The sequence below is a fragment of the Cydia strobilella genome, chromosome 21, assembly GCF_947568885.1.
Source record: "Cydia strobilella chromosome 21, ilCydStro3.1, whole genome shotgun sequence".
In the NCBI taxonomy this organism is placed as follows: Eukaryota; Metazoa; Arthropoda; class Insecta; order Lepidoptera; family Tortricidae; genus Cydia; species Cydia strobilella.
The window spans coordinates 4048167-4067597 of NC_086061.1; the positions used below are offsets into that span (position 1 = coordinate 4048167).

General features: G+C 35.8%; 2 protein-coding genes across 2 annotated transcripts in view; both read right to left on the reverse strand.

Moving 5' to 3' along the window:
• The window catches only part of LOC134751013 (uncharacterized), a 182143-nt gene that overhangs the window by 108533 nt on the left and 54179 nt on the right, over positions 1-19431 (reverse strand). The gene's annotated exons all lie outside the window — the stretch shown is intronic.
• Positions 1884-19431, reverse strand: part of LOC134751027 (CCAAT/enhancer-binding protein-like) — a 30031-nt gene continuing 12483 nt past the window's right edge. Inside the window, exon 2 of the mRNA XM_063686358.1 lies at positions 1884-5526. The gene's annotated coding sequence lies outside the window, so the exon portion shown is untranslated. The remainder of the gene's footprint in view (positions 5527-19431) is intronic.

A 19431-nucleotide genomic window follows, 5' to 3' on the forward strand; every position in this document is an offset into this window, starting at 1 on the left:
TCCTTCAGTAGAAAGGCAGCCTAACGCGTCTATAATACCACTATAACATAACATCAAACCATCAACCTTGTATAACATATGGCTTTTCATTGATATGAGTCCCATTTACTACACATGTGAGTGACCCGTATTACCACTTTTCGGTTCACACCAGACAACGTGTCAGCCCAACATTGGGCCCAACGCCGTTGCTGGCAGCACCGACGGCCAGGAATAGCCACATTGTCTCCCTGACTACCTTGACTGACATTATTTATGGATTGATTGTAAGCTTTTTGAGTTATCTAACAGTCTTCGACGGCATAAAGACATATAGCTTTGGATTTGCATAAGTAATGCAATTATCGAATTAGGATCATCATAACGACGAAACAACATTTTACGACCTGTCTGGCCTAGTAGGTCGTGGGCTTGCCTATGAAGCCGATGGTCCCGGGATCAAATCCTGGTAAGAGCATTTTTGTTTTTGTGCGATGAGCATAGATATTTGTTTCAGATTCATGTGTGTTTTCTATGTATTTAAGTATTTATAAATATTTACAACACAAGCCTTATTGAGGGGACGAAGGGACTTTAGTGAATTGGTATAATAGTAGTATTTATTGTAACTAATTGTAAAACTTAGGAACATTGATTTAATAGTGATGATAAGTCTGAATCAAATATACTTATGTCGCTTTCGCCGCTAAACTAACAAATATTGTAAATTAGATATGGATCAAAAGTGAAGTTTGAGTTAATATTCGGCCGCATTATTCGGTTGATTTATAACCTATCTGTTCGGTGCAATGTACCAAAGAGATATAACTCCGTAATAGATGGATACAGTCTAAGGAAAAAACGTGCCTCGAAAATCAAGAAAATTTGATTCTCGTTCAGAGGGCGCTACTAGTTTTGGCCTACAGTCGTATAGATGGCGTTGACGGTTTCGTTTGTTATTTAACCATATTAACGCATATCAGTGAAAGAACATGGGTCAAAATCATAAAAATAATTAATGCAAATAAAAAAAATCATTTATCTATATTTAAATACATTCTATCGTATTTTTATAAATCTTCATTTTTAGTTTTAAAGTGTGTCTACAGATGGCAGTGAATTTACTGGGGTTACAAAATTTACTATGACAGTACCGCTCTAGTATAAGTTACTCTATGAATGTACATAATTAACTATTTTAAAACGCTTCAGTTACATTAGCAGGTAAAGATGAATCACTTTCTAGGCAATTAATTCCCTAGAAACAAACAGATCAAAAGGCAAGGGACTGGCAAAATTTTCAACACTGCAAATAATCAAAACATCCTATGGATTCAACATGTCCCACCGTCCCACCATGATGTTTTTTGACATGACAATGACAACGAGAAAACGTAACCTGATGGAAGAAAGTACTTGAAAAGTTCTGGAGGAGCTTTTACGGTGTTGTAACAAGACAAACACAATGAAAAATATTTGCCGTTTTTTCGGCACTTTAACTGAATAATTCAGCCGAATGCGAACATTGCAGAAACTTGACCTTGACGCATATGCAGAAAACTGAATATTTACCGAATATTCGGCCCATCTCTACGGTAAATTAAACATCGCTTCTAAAACATTGAACTGTGCTTCAATTGATGTAAACATTAAGTCAAATATAATGACAGGTGTATAAACAAAATATAAATATGAGGCGACCACCCATCCAACATAAATATGATCCCTTAGAAGCGCTACTCAATATTGTCCTACATTTTTTTTGTTTCATCAAATCTTTTTTTATATAATTACAGACAAACACGCGTTCAAAAATATTTATGTAAAATATCTAAGATATATGTGAAATGCTTTGATTCGGTTTTCGGGCCTAATAAGTAAAGAGATGAAAATAAATACAACAATTTATATTAAATAGGTATATATTAAATTTAATTGCACCTATAACATCGAGGGGCATCACCCACTTACACTAACATTATTGTCAGACATATTCAAGGCCTCTTACATTCATTTTGACAGGATTTTGTAAAGCAATTGACAGTCTACAAGAGCATCAAACTGTAAAATTATTGATAATTAGGTTTGGGCTGTCGAAGTATTTTACACATTTCGCAAGCATAGGTTTCACCTGTCAAAACTACGAAATTATATATTTTATTTTATGGCCTGGAGCCCTTCGTGGAACAAAATTCTAACAGTTAAATCTATGCTGGCGCTATCTACAAAATCCCTTGACAGTAAAATTGTACATAGTAACAATACCATGAATGAGCAACATAACATAAAAAAAATAGTCGTCCAATAAATACGTATTTATACTTTTGTTGTGAAAAATAAAGTCCATTAGTCCAGTAATAAAAATATGCACACAAATTGACTGATTCTTTACGAACATGTACAGTGTAGGTACAGAAGAGTAACTTCGTACAAACTTGATTTATCACAAATGCCTGAAGAATTGCTAGGGTTGTCACTCAACCAAAGGTTATCAATATCAGCAGTTTAATTTGGCAGCAATCGATTAACATTACGTAAATTCAATGATTAATGTTATAATTTTTTTTGTGTATTTTTTAAGTACATAGTTTGACACCCGAGTAGATAATAAAAGTCTTTGGCTCAGAACAAGAAAGAAGGTTTGATCTCGCATTTCTAGCACCATCTGGACGACGTAGATAAAAACATAATGATTCATAAATTATTTAAAAATAAATCAACAATATTTAATAAAATAAACAAAAGTATTAAAACTGAAGCATCAGAATGCTAACTTCAAATAGCTTTTTAGTTGGTTTTGTTGTTATGTATAAATATTTTTTTTAAAGAAAACATTTTGAAGCCTCAGTTTAAACGAGCCTTTAGGCATAGAATATATTTTAGAACACATTTTCAAGACCTCTAAAGCTTTCAAATCACACCACCAATTTTTATGTTGTATATGAATCCATTCCAATATTTAAACATTGATATAAAATCCGTACAAGAATACTTGTCACAAAGATATGTCATAGTAAGTAGATAAAATATTTTTTTTTCTTGAATGTACGTATTATGTATGTAGGTAAAAGCCGGACGGAGCATAACGACTACATAATGACAGCTACACACCAAATTATTGATAAACATTCTATCAAATTCTATTAAATATATATACGAGGTATTATTTCTGGGTAACTTCTGTACTGGAAACATCATAAGTAGAACGTAGTAAAAATCGGTTATATTCACAATAGAGTAAATAAATTTCTCCATCCTATGTTTTCTCTATTTTTTTGTATAATTTTCTTTTCTGTGTTTGTGCTTAAGAATAAATATTTTATATTTCTATTTATAGTGACTGGTGTGTAGCCATCTCCATTTTATTTAAATCGTAGGATTTGTTATGGTAACTATGTGTTTCGAGACCCGTTTTTACTATGAGTGCCAACCCTAAATTTTATATAATAGAATCAAACACTCGTTGCACGCGAATACGTAGTGTCTCTGTCACACCTACCTGCGGTGGACGGGGTCCTCTCTTTTTTACTCGCTTCGCGTGCAGTGAGTTTTTAACTGGACTATAACACTTGAAATTTCATACGTCGCTAAGGTTGGCAGTCAAAGTATATCTTTTACAATTATAATATTCTTTTAAGCAGCTTATAACATGTTACTAGAGTAACGTCATACGCAATTAAGTAGCTTAGAACATTTACATCGATTTTTCATATAAATACACCTTGTACTTCCCACGGCAGTATGTAGAACAATGATTTAATCATAATTAATTTAAATCTTATTTTAAACTTATACATACATAAAATCTAACAAAAATAAGAATTAATAGAAGGTACTTTTTAGGAATAAAAATTTTATAACTCAACAAAATAGTTAAAATAGCCCTTTGCTAACCCTACGCTTAGCGTTAACGATAAAATTCCTATTATTTACACATATCGATTAATTAAGGTATTATTAAACGAAAATAAAGTTTTGTTTTACAATAAACTTCAAAAAGAACAGTCCTAGGCGTATCAAGAGTAACAGGTTAGTTAGATTTTTGGAGAAGCTGAGAAACAATTCAGAAACAAGAATTTTACATCTATATATGTAGATTATTTACAACCAAATGTACAGGTTACGCAGCTCGGGTAGACCGAGGCGAAATAGATCCCAGGGCGAATCGGATCAAAATCAAAAATCCGGTGCACCGTACGTCTCCTTCTACTACAGTTATCAAAAACATTGTACCTAAGTATCAACAGATTTTTAGTTGGTTCCGATTCGCCCTGTGATCCGATTCGCTTCGGTCTACCCTACTTTAATATATTACAAACTACATTGCATCTCAATGTATCAATACAGTTAAAAAATATTCATTCCGACCATAAAAAGGTAAAAATCAGTCACATATTTCCATGTTTTTGTGGTTTTTACGATCCTTAATTTTAAAATCTTGGATGAGTCTAGCGACATCTATAAATGGGATTTAAAATTAATGTATTTCAACTCTAAATTAGAATCCCAATGTCATATCTTTGCAAATGTATTATCTACAGCAGCCTTTACGTCGTAAATCAGTACGTATTGTTATGTCCATAGAGTACATTTTCGAGACACATGGCAGTGATTGTGTGAGCCAGCGGGTGCAGCCGCCATTTTTGAGATCACTTCTTTGCGGCCAGAACTCGCTTATTAGTCGAAGGCTTGTGAAAAGGCTTCATGTAAAAAAATCTAAAGCTATGTCCACATCAATGCTTAAAAGTGTGACTAACACCTCCAATACACTAAAGTTATTTTGCGTCGCTAATGGCAATCACATAACATAAATTTTGAACAAGATGAAAGGTGAAGTAAAATGAAGATAAAAGCTTATTGGTGTGGACATAGCTTAACGTAAAAGTAGCTTGCACTGTTAAGCCTTAGGCCACCAATACATCGTATTAAAACTACCGATAGCTTAACTCTTATGCGTGGCGCATTATAAGAGGTTCATTCTGCCAAGCAAATTAATAATGTGTGTAAGCTCACCTACATATAACACCTCACACTCACATGAGTACTATCTTCGCGATATTACATTTTTAAACATAATCGGTGCTTTTTAAATGGCAAAAGCCTTAAAAAAGTCAGTCTTAGTCTTAGTCACACCCCAGACCAAGGCTCACTCTTCGATTGAGAATAAAAGCACCAATATAAAAGGCTGAACAGACTACGCGATATTTTAAATTTATACAATAGCGCCTCGGCATTTGCAAGGACTCAGCAAGCCTCGTCCGGCAACTACTTCATTAAGCAATTTTTTTCCGATTCTCGGCAACAATACACCGTAATGTGACTATGTAAAAGCAAGTGTTTGAACAAATTTTCGATTTAAATACCTGTGTTTTTATTTATCTGCGTAGTCTATCGCCCAAAGCCTTCACAGCATCGACTGCGGATGGACTTACTTCTAAACTATCCGTGTACAATAAACAATATAAATCACATAATAATTTCGCTAACTACCCTTAACGTAGGTCACTTTAAAGAGTTAATGCACGATATCACACAGAGCTCCTCGATCTGAAACAAAAGAAAAATAAAATTGAAAATCGTACTCAAAATGAAACTAAAAGTAAAAATAAAAAATCTCGACTTAAAGGAGTCTTCAAATGGCTAAATATTTTCTTAAATAAAACACACACGAGAGCTATCTCTCAAAATCTCAAAACGCATTCAAAAGTTCACCTTTCAATCAAATATAAACTAAATCAAATCAATATCTACATCAATTTTAGGGCTAAATGTCACAAGTTTTAACCTTTCTTCGCTGTACAGTTTCTGTGAGATTTTGTAACGAAAATTCAGACTTCTAGTTTAGAAAAGCCTCACATAAAAATGCGACAGGCAAATTCCTGGCATCTTTTTTTTTATATCACGTCGGTGGCAAACGAGCATACGGCCCGTCTGATGGTAAGCAGTCACCGTAGCCTATGGACGCCTGCAACACCAGAGATAGTACATGCGCGTTGCCGACCCTTTGAAGCTCCATACAAGACGTTACACAATTGATCGAGTAGGTACGAGTTTTAAATATATCGGATATGCTGGACAGGGAGGCTTTTCAAGTAGTGTTGTTGCCAAACTTTTCTGACATCAGGTGAACCAGACCTGATAACAGATAAACGAGTTCGTATAAGCTAACTCTGCACCGTCAATGACAAAACAAAGTGTGGCGGTGTCATTCAAAACGTCATATTTAATTGGAGGATATAACCAACGGAGACGCCTTGTCTAATTTGCTGTACAAAAAAGTCTGCCAATTTTTGCGGGGGACGGGAACGTCAAAGGTATAAAGGATGACTCACGTTAGACCGGGCCGTGTCCGGGCCGGAGCTTCCGGCCCTTCGTTTTCTATGGAAAGCATCACGTGATCACCTGTCATGTCATAGAAAAGTAAGCGCCGGAAGCTCCGGCCTGGACACGGCCCGGTCTAACGTGAGTCATCCTTAATCGTGCATAACGTCAAAATAGCCATGTCAGATAAACGTTAGTCCATACATTGTGTATGACCATTGGCCGACTATTCTCGATAGAGGGGAACGTCTGTTAATGGCTACTCCGTTTGGTTATATCCTCTAAGCATATTTTCATAGAAATTTTTGATTTTTGAGGACATGTGTACACTTTGTCCATTGCTATATAATGTCAGCTTGGTCCGACTCTAGATATCCGGTAAGATATAGTCCTGTCGGTTTGTGTTTGGAGTTGAATAGTTACTGCGGCGCACAGTTAATCATCAATTAGGGCGCGGTATTTAGGGCGTACAGTACCTAGTTGGTTGCTAAGTTCTGTTACCAGAGTTTTCACAGAATAAAAGGATTTTTTTTATTAGCCTACTTTGGTGTCCCACTGCTGGGCAAAGGCCTCCCCTCGTTTTCTCCACTCGACCCTGTCATCGGCATTTTCCCAACATTTAGGGTAGAATGCGTCCAAGTCGTCCCGCCATCTCCTTTTTGATCTGCCTGAACCCCGGCCTGCACCGTCTATGATGTTCCGTGGGTCCCACTCACTCATTTTGGCCCACCTTTCCGGGTGCATGCGACAGACATGTCCCGCCCAGTCCCACTTAAGCTTAAGGGGCCCACTGACTATCAGTTCGCCGGACGATATCGGCCTGTCAGTTAGAACAAAAATTTGACAGTTCCGAACAACTGATAGGCCGATATCGTCCGGCGGACTGATAGTCAGTGGGTCCCTTTAGCGGTCTTGACGCCTACATCTGCAACTGTAGTTCTGGAGCGTAGTTCCTTGTTTCCGATTCTGTTTGATTGTGTTTACGTCTTCAGGCAATCTGGAGCTTTCCAAGGTTTCCAATATATTCTCCATCTGAATTTTATATTATTATATCATGTTTTGATCATTACAAAATAACCTATCAAACTGTGCCTAAACTTTTATATATTAAGCTTTATTTTATATGTATTTAATCCTGGATTAGGTAGAATAACGATACAAGAGACGAGAGATACATATCATAAACTTAACCTTCTCCGCAAGAATTAAGAAAGTCGATTTCCGTCTGAGCATAGAGATATGTATGAGTAAGCTTACAGTGCCCGGCATATCCTTAATTAATAAATAATAAATTACATTGGAGGAATGGAAAAACCTACTATTAAAAACTAATGAGAAAATTGAATTTTATCCACATGTGGGGCAAAGTAATCAGATACAAATTTTGAGAATTTTGGTATTTCATATTTCATATTTTATATTTGTCTCGCGTTGGTGCAGTAAAACATTCTGTTTCACTCGGAGGCAAAGTTTTTTTAACCCTCGTACCTTAAAACCCTCGCAACGCTCAAGATCTCGCTACGCTAGTGGTTCAATTTTGAAATATTTCGCTTGCTCGGGTATCAATATTAGCACGAGTGGTTAAACAACTTTTCCCCCTTTTAAAACAAAAAACTATGATTAAGCTTAAATACCATAAATAAGTTTTCGCACGAAAACTTACGAGTTCTTATTTATGGAGTGAGCATTATAGGCTTACTTATTTCTCTATGGTCACACTGATGACCATAGTCCTATTTACTGAACTTTAGATATATAAACTGGTTCACTAAAGACGATGCCGTAAGCGATCATCAGGCCATAGGCACTCGTTCTCCACCAGTTCCCAATCAGGCCATTCTATAAAATCCGCTCACCAAAATCTCAGCAAGAACTGTGCCGCTTGCATAACCACGGAAGCGCGGCGACCGACTTTCACACTTATGCAACTCCAAAACTTATGCAAGACCCACAGACCCAATGTCCCACTGAGTTACATAATGCTAAACTTGACTGATAGAAAGTGGCGCGCGGGAAATGTCAATAATGACCACTGACACACATTTTGATGATGATTTGGATTTTGATGCTGTTGCAAATATAGTTAAAAATCTTCCGGAGGTCAGACAGAAGATGGATTATTCTTTGCAAGCGGACTTTTTTGTGTCTGATATTTTTTTAATCGTAAATCATTCACGACCTAAATATTATTTGCAATATCCTTACTAATGCCTACTATACTAATATTATAAATGCGATTGTAACTCTGTCTGTCTGAAGCGATATAGATAAAATTTGGTATGAAGATAGTTTGAGGACCGGGGAAGGACGTAGGATAGTTTTTATTAATCATCACGCGGACGAAGTCGCGGGAATAAGCTAATGAGCAAATAAATATAACGAATGTGTGATACCAGATGATAACAATGCTCTAAATAAAAAATGTCCATAAAAAACCATAATAGGCAAAAATTACACAATTTTCCCCATAATCACTTTCGGTATCCAAAAGCAGCCCAGCCTGATAATACGGTCACATCCGGCCACGGTCTATATATAGTAGTGTGACTACTTAAAAAACACAAATTAAAATATTTCATAAAATAATTTGATTTATTCCCCAGTTACCTGGACTGCACCATAAAACTGCTTAAATTTAAATAGTTATCTAAAATTTTATCTTAATCATCTGGCTCAAAACTTGCTTGCACCAAATAAACATACAACCACCGCCAGTTTTATAATACTTTGTATAAATGTATACATTCGAAAGTATGTTACTCTTGTATTAGGTAGTCCCGGAAGCTGGGAGCATATCTATACAACGTTTGAGTTCATTAACCCCGAATTGCACTGCAGATGACGTTTAAGTAACATATTTGGGACTAGCGACAAAGAATTTTAAGGTTTTATTAAGGATTTGACATTAATTAACAGGACTAAAGAATATTTGTACAATATTGTACTGATTTTGTGATTTTTAGAAGAAAATATACCACTACCGTTTATACATTAAAGGGTTCTAAAATCAATTAAGGAAAGGTATTCTATTGTTAAAGGAGAAAACACCATACATAATTGAATAAAGGATTTAATACATAAAAACACGGGAAACAGGCATAGCTTAGGTAAATCACACTACGACGGGCGATCCTCGTCTGACAGTTCGGGACGCACTCATCGAGTGTGACCATCGACACATCGACACCATAGTAGTTAAGTAGGGCTGCACTCGAGCAAACCACATAATCGGTTATCACTATGTAGAATTAAATAAATAAATAAACACTTAATCGAGCTGTACTTAGTTTTCACATATTTTCTGTATTGCCTATTTTTAATTCTTGAAAATTAATTCGCTACAACAGCATTTACATCTGCTTGATTCTCAATATCATTGTCATTGCAGAATTTTTTGTTTGATGTCATAAAAGTTGTAATAAAATTTATAGCGAATATCATTTTCATTAAGAGAGCTTTTTAAGTACCTGATCTTCTGAAATCACTACATATGTAGTATAAAACAAAGTCGCTTTCCGCTGTTTGTATGTCTGTCCCTATGTATGCTTAGATATTTAAAACTACGCAACGGATTTTGATGCGGTTTTTTTAATAGATAGAGAGATTCAAGAGGAAGGTTTATATGTATAAATTGTAAAGGTTTTGTGTAAATTAGTTGAACTACCAGTGCGAAGACGCTACACTAGCCGGTAATAATTAAGTGATCAATATTACATATTTTCTCAAACCAGTATCAGACGCGACATATTACTTTATTTAATAGGTGTACCTACTAGAAACATATTCGTTAACTTCTTATTAAAAAGTGTTGAATAAATTTCGTAAAAATTAATATTGGACCACCTCTAGTAAGGTAGACCTAAAAACGATAAAGAATCATCAGTTTATTCATGATTGGATAACAAACCAAAAAAATACTTACAGACGAATTTATAACCTCCATTTTTTCGAAGTTGGTTAAAAATACTTTTCACCAACGTTCCATCCTTTCTTTCAACTCGCCCATTTTGTCGCATGCTTTCTTTCATCCTCTAACTAAGCTTATCGCTCCGGCGCTATCAGAGTGCATCAGATGCGAGTGCAACGGCCGGTTTCGGGGGTCAATGAACCAGTGTGGTTTTTTTTTCGATGCGCGTACAGAGTGCGCGAGTTCTATGACCTTGAGTTGCGTGAGAGTAATTAGTTTTTTATCTGGAGGCACGGCAGTGCCCCCGCCAAGACGAGCAAAGCGAAGTGCAGGGGCACTACCGGTCTATCTTTTCTCGAAGCGCTTCGTCGTTTTTTTTGAACCCTTATAACTTGGGTTTGGTTTGGGTTTGGTCACATGGGCGTAAGGTAAAAAAACATACTCACAATTAATTATTTTTTCTTATACAATAGTTCTTGAAGTAACGAAACGGCCAAGCCACATATTTTGACTGAGGTGAAGGGTTTGTGAAGTTAGGGCTTGTAGAGTTAGAAGCTTGGCATATGTCTGAAGATAATGCATGAATGATTAGACAATTATCTAAATGTGGAGAAGATAAAACAAAACCTTTCGAAATCGATACTGAATATACACCGGATATGAACTTCCTAACTCACACAATTAGCTAAATGAAACATAAATTACTTAAAACTAGTAAACTAATTGAAATGAGTTAATTTATCTGCATCATACCGCATAACCGCTATTGTTTTTTTGTCAGTAAGTGATATAACCCCCCACCCCTCTGATAATTCGATGGAAAATAATCATATATTGATAATTATTAGATTAAAAAAGACTTATAAGTCTTAAACCTATTAACCCACTTCAGATGACCTAGAAACTTGATATTTGGCATCAAGGTAGACTATTAGGTGTTTATAGAGGAATAAATCTGAAAACTGGAAATTATTGATAATTAGTATCAACAAAGTTAAATATGAAAGTATTGTTGAATAATGGAGTAATTTTACAAATGACAATGTATTCATAATGGATACTAATATTTTCTGTACAAAAAGTAATGATATTCCATCAAAATCATACATGTGAAATGAGAACTAAGTTCAATATCAAGTACGAGTACATATAGCCAAGTCAAATCTTGAACTTGAATTACATCCCAAGTAAAATAAATGCATTGTTAAAATGATTTTCTACACAAAACTTGGCAGCCATCATCTCAATTCTTTTGTCGGCGAAGTCAACAACAACGCATATACCCTTACTTCATATTGAACTTGGCTTTCATTTCACATTTATGTTTTTGATGAGATACATTAAACATTTTTATCTATTTTGGGTTTGTTACTACTAACAATACTGTTAGAGTCCGTTTAATGAGCTAACTGCACCGATATGAATACAACAAAATGAGGAAGTGACATTATAAACGACATATTTTCATAGAAAATTTCACGGTGACATTGCCACATTTTGTTATTGCAAATGACTATAGGTTTCTCGATTATTCAACGTAACATGTTCCTAACAAAAGTTGAACATAATGGCGAAGTGCGTACGCGCACCGTAATGTCAATGGATCCTCGAGTCGTGAATGATCGGAGGCGGTACAACGTAACGAATATGACGAAATGCCGATAATATTGTTTTCATGAATGAGAATGTATGTCAAAAGAAAGATACTGTTGTATTGGTCGAAGTTTAGATTCGTTTACAATGCTTACTGTTAACAGGAAGATATTGTTTGTTATCTAATACTCGTATATGTAATATATGAGCAATGAAAGCTCTACTTTTGACTAAGTATTAGTAGAGTCGAGGGCATACATTTTTAATTATTTCACTATCTATAATGTGTGTTATGTAGTTTTATCAATTTGAGTCAATGAACAAATTACTTTAAACACAATATAGATGTGTATAGATGGCAGCACCAGTATCTCTCTCTCGCTATATCGTAATTCCGTAAGGAATTCGTATAGGAGGTGCAAGCAAGAACTGCTTGCCCTTAGAGTTGGTCAAAGACGCCTAGGCTAAGTAAGATGGCATATAGTCTACAAATTATGGCCGGTTTCGCGGTGACGGGGTGGCCTAGGGGTTCAGGGCGTTAGCCCGGATTGCTAGAGGCCGGTTCGAATCCGGCCTTCACCACTGGAGGGTTTCGTCACTTTTTTAATATATGACATCTATTTCAGTTTATAAATTAGAAAACGATCAAATTAAGGATGACAGCATACACATCATTGTCACAATACATAATATAGTTAATTATCAGAATAAAAAAATACAATTTTTTAAACTATAAAATATACTTACCTACAAAAAAAAAAACGAACGGAATTATAAAGAAAATACCCCTTCTAACAAGTCGGACTGCGGCATGGACCCCATGACACTGGCGGCGTTACCTCTCTGTATTGCAAGGGAAATACGTTGAAAGAGGTACGCGCCAGCCTATAAATTACTTTAAAATAAAAATAAAATACTTTAAAATCAATTTATACACCTTAGTAAAAGTACGTATACCTACCTTTTTTCTTCGGTAAAGTGAAAAAAAAAAACAGTTCATACTCACTAATTATTTTGTTATCGCAACAATCTATAAATAGGCACCCAGTTGTTATCATGATGTAATAGATACAAACGCAAATATATGTTAGGCATGCTAAAAATAAACACTAAGCTATATATAGAAAGCGATATGAATTCGGTCGAAAAACGATATTATCCTTATCGGTTTAGTAGTATTTTCTTAAATTCTATTGGCTTTTTTATCTGTCACCTTTTGTACATTCATAGGGAGATAAGATTATTTCATTTTGTGTGTACTATTAACCGACAGTAGTGTAGTAAGGCAGGGTTATGTACTTTCCAGTCATAACAAATTGAAATGATTAAATAGACTTTATTACAATGATTAAATGGCTACTATAAACTACAGTCTTAATATTAGAATGTGAAGTACTAATACAATCTATAAATATTACTAAGGCCCACTTGCACCATCCCACTAACCCGAAGTTAAGCGGTTAAATTAGTAACTGTCAGACTGTATTTAACATAATAACATCACAAACTCAAAACATGAGAAATCGAATAAATGAACCTACATATTCAAAAATACACACAATCTGATTTTTAAAATAACAACGCTTAAAAACGTCAACAATTGTCTGCGTACGAAAATAATCGCGCGTAAACGGCGACTTAAAAACGCACCGCATCGTGACATTGCTTCGTACATCGTGACGTAACGAATGTAGGGCGCGCGGCCACGCCCCCGGTAGTTCACTGAGTGAAAGTGCGCCGGCGGCGCGGCGCTGTGTAAGATAAACGTAATGCGTATCTTCCCAGCTTTATTCAAACCTGTGGATAGTATCTTTTGTTTTTGTTCTGGAACCTTTACTTAATTATATAGTCTGGCAAATCAATGTGTCAAAAAAAAGGCGTGAAATTCAAAGCTGTATGCCACCTTTTTCAAATATGCCGCCCTTGTCTGCTGACTACTGGTTTGCCAAACTATAGTTAAAGTTATTTTTGTTCGTGATTAATCCCCCCGGTTTGACTCCCAGTTACTTAGTCCCGGTTTAGATCTGGCAGTTTATTGATGGTGCGATAACTTGGACTCCATTTTGAAAGGCCATGTGGCATAAATCCGGAACGAATGGAAGAGTAGTGAGGCTTTTGCCAGTGGACACAATAGGGTATATATACCTATAATGATATATGTGTAACGTTCTCTGGCCTACAGTTTACGTAAGTCAAACTTGGATATTCTGAACTCCTGGTATTAGAAAATAAATATATTGCGCAAAAGACGTTCTACGTTTACGCATCAAACACTACACGTAACTGGCTTAGTTGGCTATCTTCTATCCTCCTACGTTGGTGAGATATAGATAAGAGCTCTAAAATGTATGTATCTTCCTTAATCATGTACACCTAGTATAAAACTACGTAGCTACCAGCGTTAAATCTCAGTACTTAATCACAACGCTATCTTGTTCTGAAATCCTGGTACCTGTAGATGAATATATGCGGGCATGAAAACATGTGAGTAGTGCTAGAAATAATATATACATTATAGCCCACATAATTTCTTTGTGTGCTTATAGATCCTATGTATATCTATGGTATGTCGAGTTTATGTAAAAATACTAAGAGCACAGAAAATACGCTTCTACGTGTCGAATACTAGGGAATCATGGTTCTAAGATGTTTGAGTTTCGTTTGTTTTGTCATACATTCGACTGTTTAAGAAAACGGTTAGGAGTAAAAATATCGAACAAAATTAAACAGTATCCTTACCGCAAGTTTGAAAATGAAACATTCGCTTGCAACTGCGTAAACTAACCACAATGCATCTCCCTCGTACTGGCATGGCAAGCGAGTTGCACTGCGTTTGAGTTGACACAGTGGCTAGGCCGCGTAAAATTTATGGTGAGGGTGCAGGCAATCAAACTAAAAATCCGGATGGTAAGCGATCACTGTAGCCTATAGACGCTCGCAACTCCAAGTGTGTCACGTATTACGCGTTATCGATCCTTTTAAATACATATTATTCTTCAGTCATCAAACACTCAAAAAGCCTTTTTGACGTAAACCTAGTAATTATATTGTAAATAATAAACAAAGTATTGATTTTCATCATAACAATGATAAACTGAAGTCCCTTCATCGCCAGTCTGATTCACGGCCATAAAAATAGAATTAGATAAATTGCATGAGTAAACAACGCGCACTCACATGCAATACCTATCACTCCTACAAGTACAGTATAATTTCAACTAGGGTCTCTGGCAAGCTCGGTTCTACATATAAACCTAGTTCCTCTCTCATTTTAAAACGACTAACTAGATTGCTCTGAAACTTTGTACTTGCAATAGGATAAGGTATATCTATGTCTGTACTTAGTTTATGTAGCTTCAGATACCATAGTTAAAAAAATACAGCGAATTTAAGTTTTTCATGAAAAACTTGTTTATGCTCTATTTCGTTTGTTCTATAAACTGGAGCTATATAAACTAATTTCAGACCTAGATATAACTCATGTCATTGTATGTGCAAAGTTTCATTACAATCCAGCACGTAGTTTAAAAATGAGAGCGGAACTACCTACGTTTGTATGGGAAGTTGCAATAGGGCCTAGCTTGCCGGGGACTTACAAACTTCAAGTATTCAAGCAGTTTATTTGCTTTCATGTTGTCTGTATAATAAGGATCCTGACCGAATTTTTAGTCATCTTTTTTGCATTCGCGATATTTTCTGCTCTATACAGCACATCTGACAGTTTTTATAAACCACACACATATGCATTGTTTGATTAACCATTCATATGTTTTTTTTTGTGTCAGCCTCTTTATGTCCAACTGCCCACAGGTTTTTCATACGCAAGAGGATTTTGGCTATAAGGCTACTATCTTATTGAAATAATTGCATTGTTATTCAAATAATTTTCACTTTTCAGGTTTTTAATCAGTCTCTTTTCTTGTGGAAATAAGTGTTACCGTAGATTTTTTTGTGGCCAAAAACAGTGAAGTGAACATTCTCCAAAAATATAGAATTGGGTTTGGTTTGGGGTGCTACATTGGTCATAAATTTGAAGAAAATTTTAACTTAGAAAGAGTTAAACTTTTCTATGACATGACAGGTGATCACGTGATGCTTTCCATAGAAAACGAAGCGCCGGAAGCTCCGGCCCGGTCACAGCCCGGTCTAACGTGAGTCATCCTTTATCTTTTGATGAAGATATTCATTTATGTAAGCTCTTTCGCGTGAGATAATTTTTTCTTAAACCATTTTTTGAAGTTTGCTTACAGTTAAGCTGTTTCCATAAGTTATTTATTTATTTATACGAGGAATTCCAAGAGCTATGAAATATTCGTTTAACTTTTTAAATAACAATACAGAGCCAATTATAGGAACTCGCAAATAGAAACTGAATATTATAATATGTTACATACACAGTACACGTTATGATACCATTGCACAGTATGTGATACAAAATACTACAATACTGACCTCTGCCCGCGACTTCGTCTGCGTGGAGTTAGTAATTTGGGTAACTTATTTTGTATCCAATTTGCTTTTTATCGATTCCAACATGAAAAATATAAATACTGTTCTAATATTATAAATGTCCGTTTGTCTGTCTATTACCTCTTCACGCTTAAACCGCTGAACCGGTTTAGATGAAATTTGTTACGAAGATAGTTGAGGCTTCAGGGAAGGACATAGGACAGTTTTTTTTATAATTTCATAGAAGTTTGATATTGAAAACTTGCACTGCTCGTGCTGTCAAAATCGTTGCAGACTTATCTTGGTCTAACTCTGAATAATAAGCATTGACAAATAACACATTAGGGGAGAACTACTTAACATTAATAGGTATATTCAAACATAACAAAAACACGTGGTTAAATCAAACCAGAAAACACCGCTGAAAAACATAGGAAAACTTCAGAAACATGAAGAATAAGTCGCCAGTTATCTAAAGAATTTTATCTTGAGTGCGTCGGAAACAGGGAACATACTCTCACGCGCTCCCACTGAGATAACTGGTAACTTACCGTAACATGTATTTTACCAAAAAGGTGGTTTTGTAGAGGTAAGGCCTGACAATGTTTTATTTGGCCTTCGTAATGTTCCGGATTTTCAGTGACACTAATTTATTTTCCTGGCAAGGAAGTACTCTTGGCAACAGACGCTGAAAGTCATCAAATATCACCGATAAACAAGAACAAAAGTATGGACGGTATAGAAAGGACGACAATCTCTTATGGCAGAGCTACTGCAAAAGTGACCAGCTTTCCCCAGCAAATAAAAGTAACTAATCTCTCCCGTGGCGCTAGTTAGGCTCTGGGACATGAGTATAACATGAACCATAGAAGCATAACAAATAACCCGACCAAATTACGTAGGTTGTTTTTGGTATAATTTCGGTGTATGGTGGCGCCGCCTAATTATTGTTTTTTGATGGACACTTTTCATACATAGAGATTTTGCTCCTTTATATAGTCTCCATGAACAAAAGATTTCATATTTATAAACGACTTTACCACAATAATGCCAAAAAAGATTCCCAAAGGTGCAGGAAAACTTTACACGCTCTTGGTTACGTTACGGGATCGTAATATGGGGCGACATTACAGATGCATACGACATATTTGTGATGCAGAAAAAATGCGTACATGTATTGGTGGGTATTCATGAACCCGATAGCTGCAAGCCACATTTTTTGAGCACGGCATACTCACTCTACCATGTCTTTATATTTTATAATTATGTATTTATGTCAGAAAAAACATACACTTGTTCAAACAGCTACCAAATCGAAGGTTAAAATACAAACTTGAGTTACCCTAAATTACAAATATATAGAAAAAGCCCTCTGTGTACAACATATATACATACGCAAAATGATTGAAATGGTTACTTGCGAGAATAGTGTATTACTCTATTAATGATTTCTTCGCAGATTGCTTTGTTATGTAACATTAAATTTTTATCATTGAATACGATGCTACTTTTTGTGCTTTATTGTATGACATATGTAAATAATTTATAAATCTTAGTTTAAGGTTTGTCATACCCTTCTAGGGTCCATTCCAAATTGCAGGCACTTGTATAAATGCTGTAACAACAACAACTCTTGTTTTTTACCACGGTGCAATAAACGATTGATTGATTGAAAAATTATTTACAATACAATAAAATATTTACTTCAATAAACCGGCCAAGTGGGAGCTCCACTTTAATATTTATTTTATTCTGATTTTAGTATTTGTTGTTATAGCGGTAATAGAAATACATCATCTGTGAAAATTTCAAATGTCTAGCTATCACGGTTTATGAGATACAGCGTGGTCACAGACGGACAGACAGGCAACAAACAGACAGACGGACGGACAGCGGAGTCTTAGTAATAGGGTCCCGTTTTGGGTACGGAACCCTAAAAAACCACCATTCAAAGTCGCCTAATCTATCCATACTAATATTATAAATGCGAATGTCTGTCTGTCTGTCTGTGTGTTCCCTCTTCACGCTTAAACCGCTGAACCGATTTAGATGAAATTTGGCATAGAGATAGGTTGAGTCCCTGAGAAGGACATAGGATAGTTTATATCCCGAAAATCATCCCTTAAGAAAGTAAAAAGCGGGGTGGAATTGAGATAATTAATGAAGTGCCTGCTAATTTTTGTGCATAATATGCTCAAATTTAGATTGCTATGAGAATTTTTCCAGGCGCTAAACTTACTTTAGCTGCTGTTACTAAGTCCGCGCAGACGAAGTCGCGGGCAAAAGCTAGTAATTAATAAGTCTATAGAGTCTACCGTCCTTGCCACGGATTATGCAATGGTAGCCTAAAATTCGTCTCGATACTAATCAGATATGTTTGTTTGTTTGTCTACCCATCGATAGCGATGTGTGTCACTGTTATCGTTTGCCCTAAATAAGTATGGAGTGTTCGCTATTTCTTTATCTTTTTTAACGTGAAGCAATGTTTAATCGGACTTTCAGTCATGGAATAACTATTTAATTCATGGAGTAACTTCCATGTCATTACTACGATGTATATCGAGTCAGATTCAGATTCGCATCTCAAAAGGATAGCCTCTGAATAAAGTTTCCGTCAACTATTTTAGATTTTGTCTAAATACTAGCAGTAACAAAAATAAGCGTTATTTTATTGTGTGTGTATACACTCATGAATTTCACACGCAGACAACGGATTTGTTTTTGTATTAGTATAAGAACACTCCCAAAAGGACTTGTCTTTACAAAACACTCGGGTCTCTTTTAAGTTGAAAAGTCGAGGTTCGACTTAATTATAAGAGTTTAAAACAAAAAACCGGCCAAGTGCGAGTCGGACTCGCCCACCGAGGGTTCCGTTCTTTTTAGTATTTGTTGTTATAGTGGCAACAGAAATACATCATCTGTGAAAATCAACTGTCTAGCTATCGCGGTTCATGATAGCCTGCTGACAGACGAACGAACAGACAGACGGACAGACGGACAGCGGAGTCTTAGTAATAGGGTCCCGTTTTTACCCTTTGGGTACGGAACCCTAAAAACTAAGTTGTGTTAAAGTAGAAGACTCAAAGGACTCGAGTCCTAATCACCACTATGCCGAACTAGACCATTCTCAAACTTCCGAAAATTTCTGGAAACTTTCATGAGAAAATTCTCGAAAGTTCCCG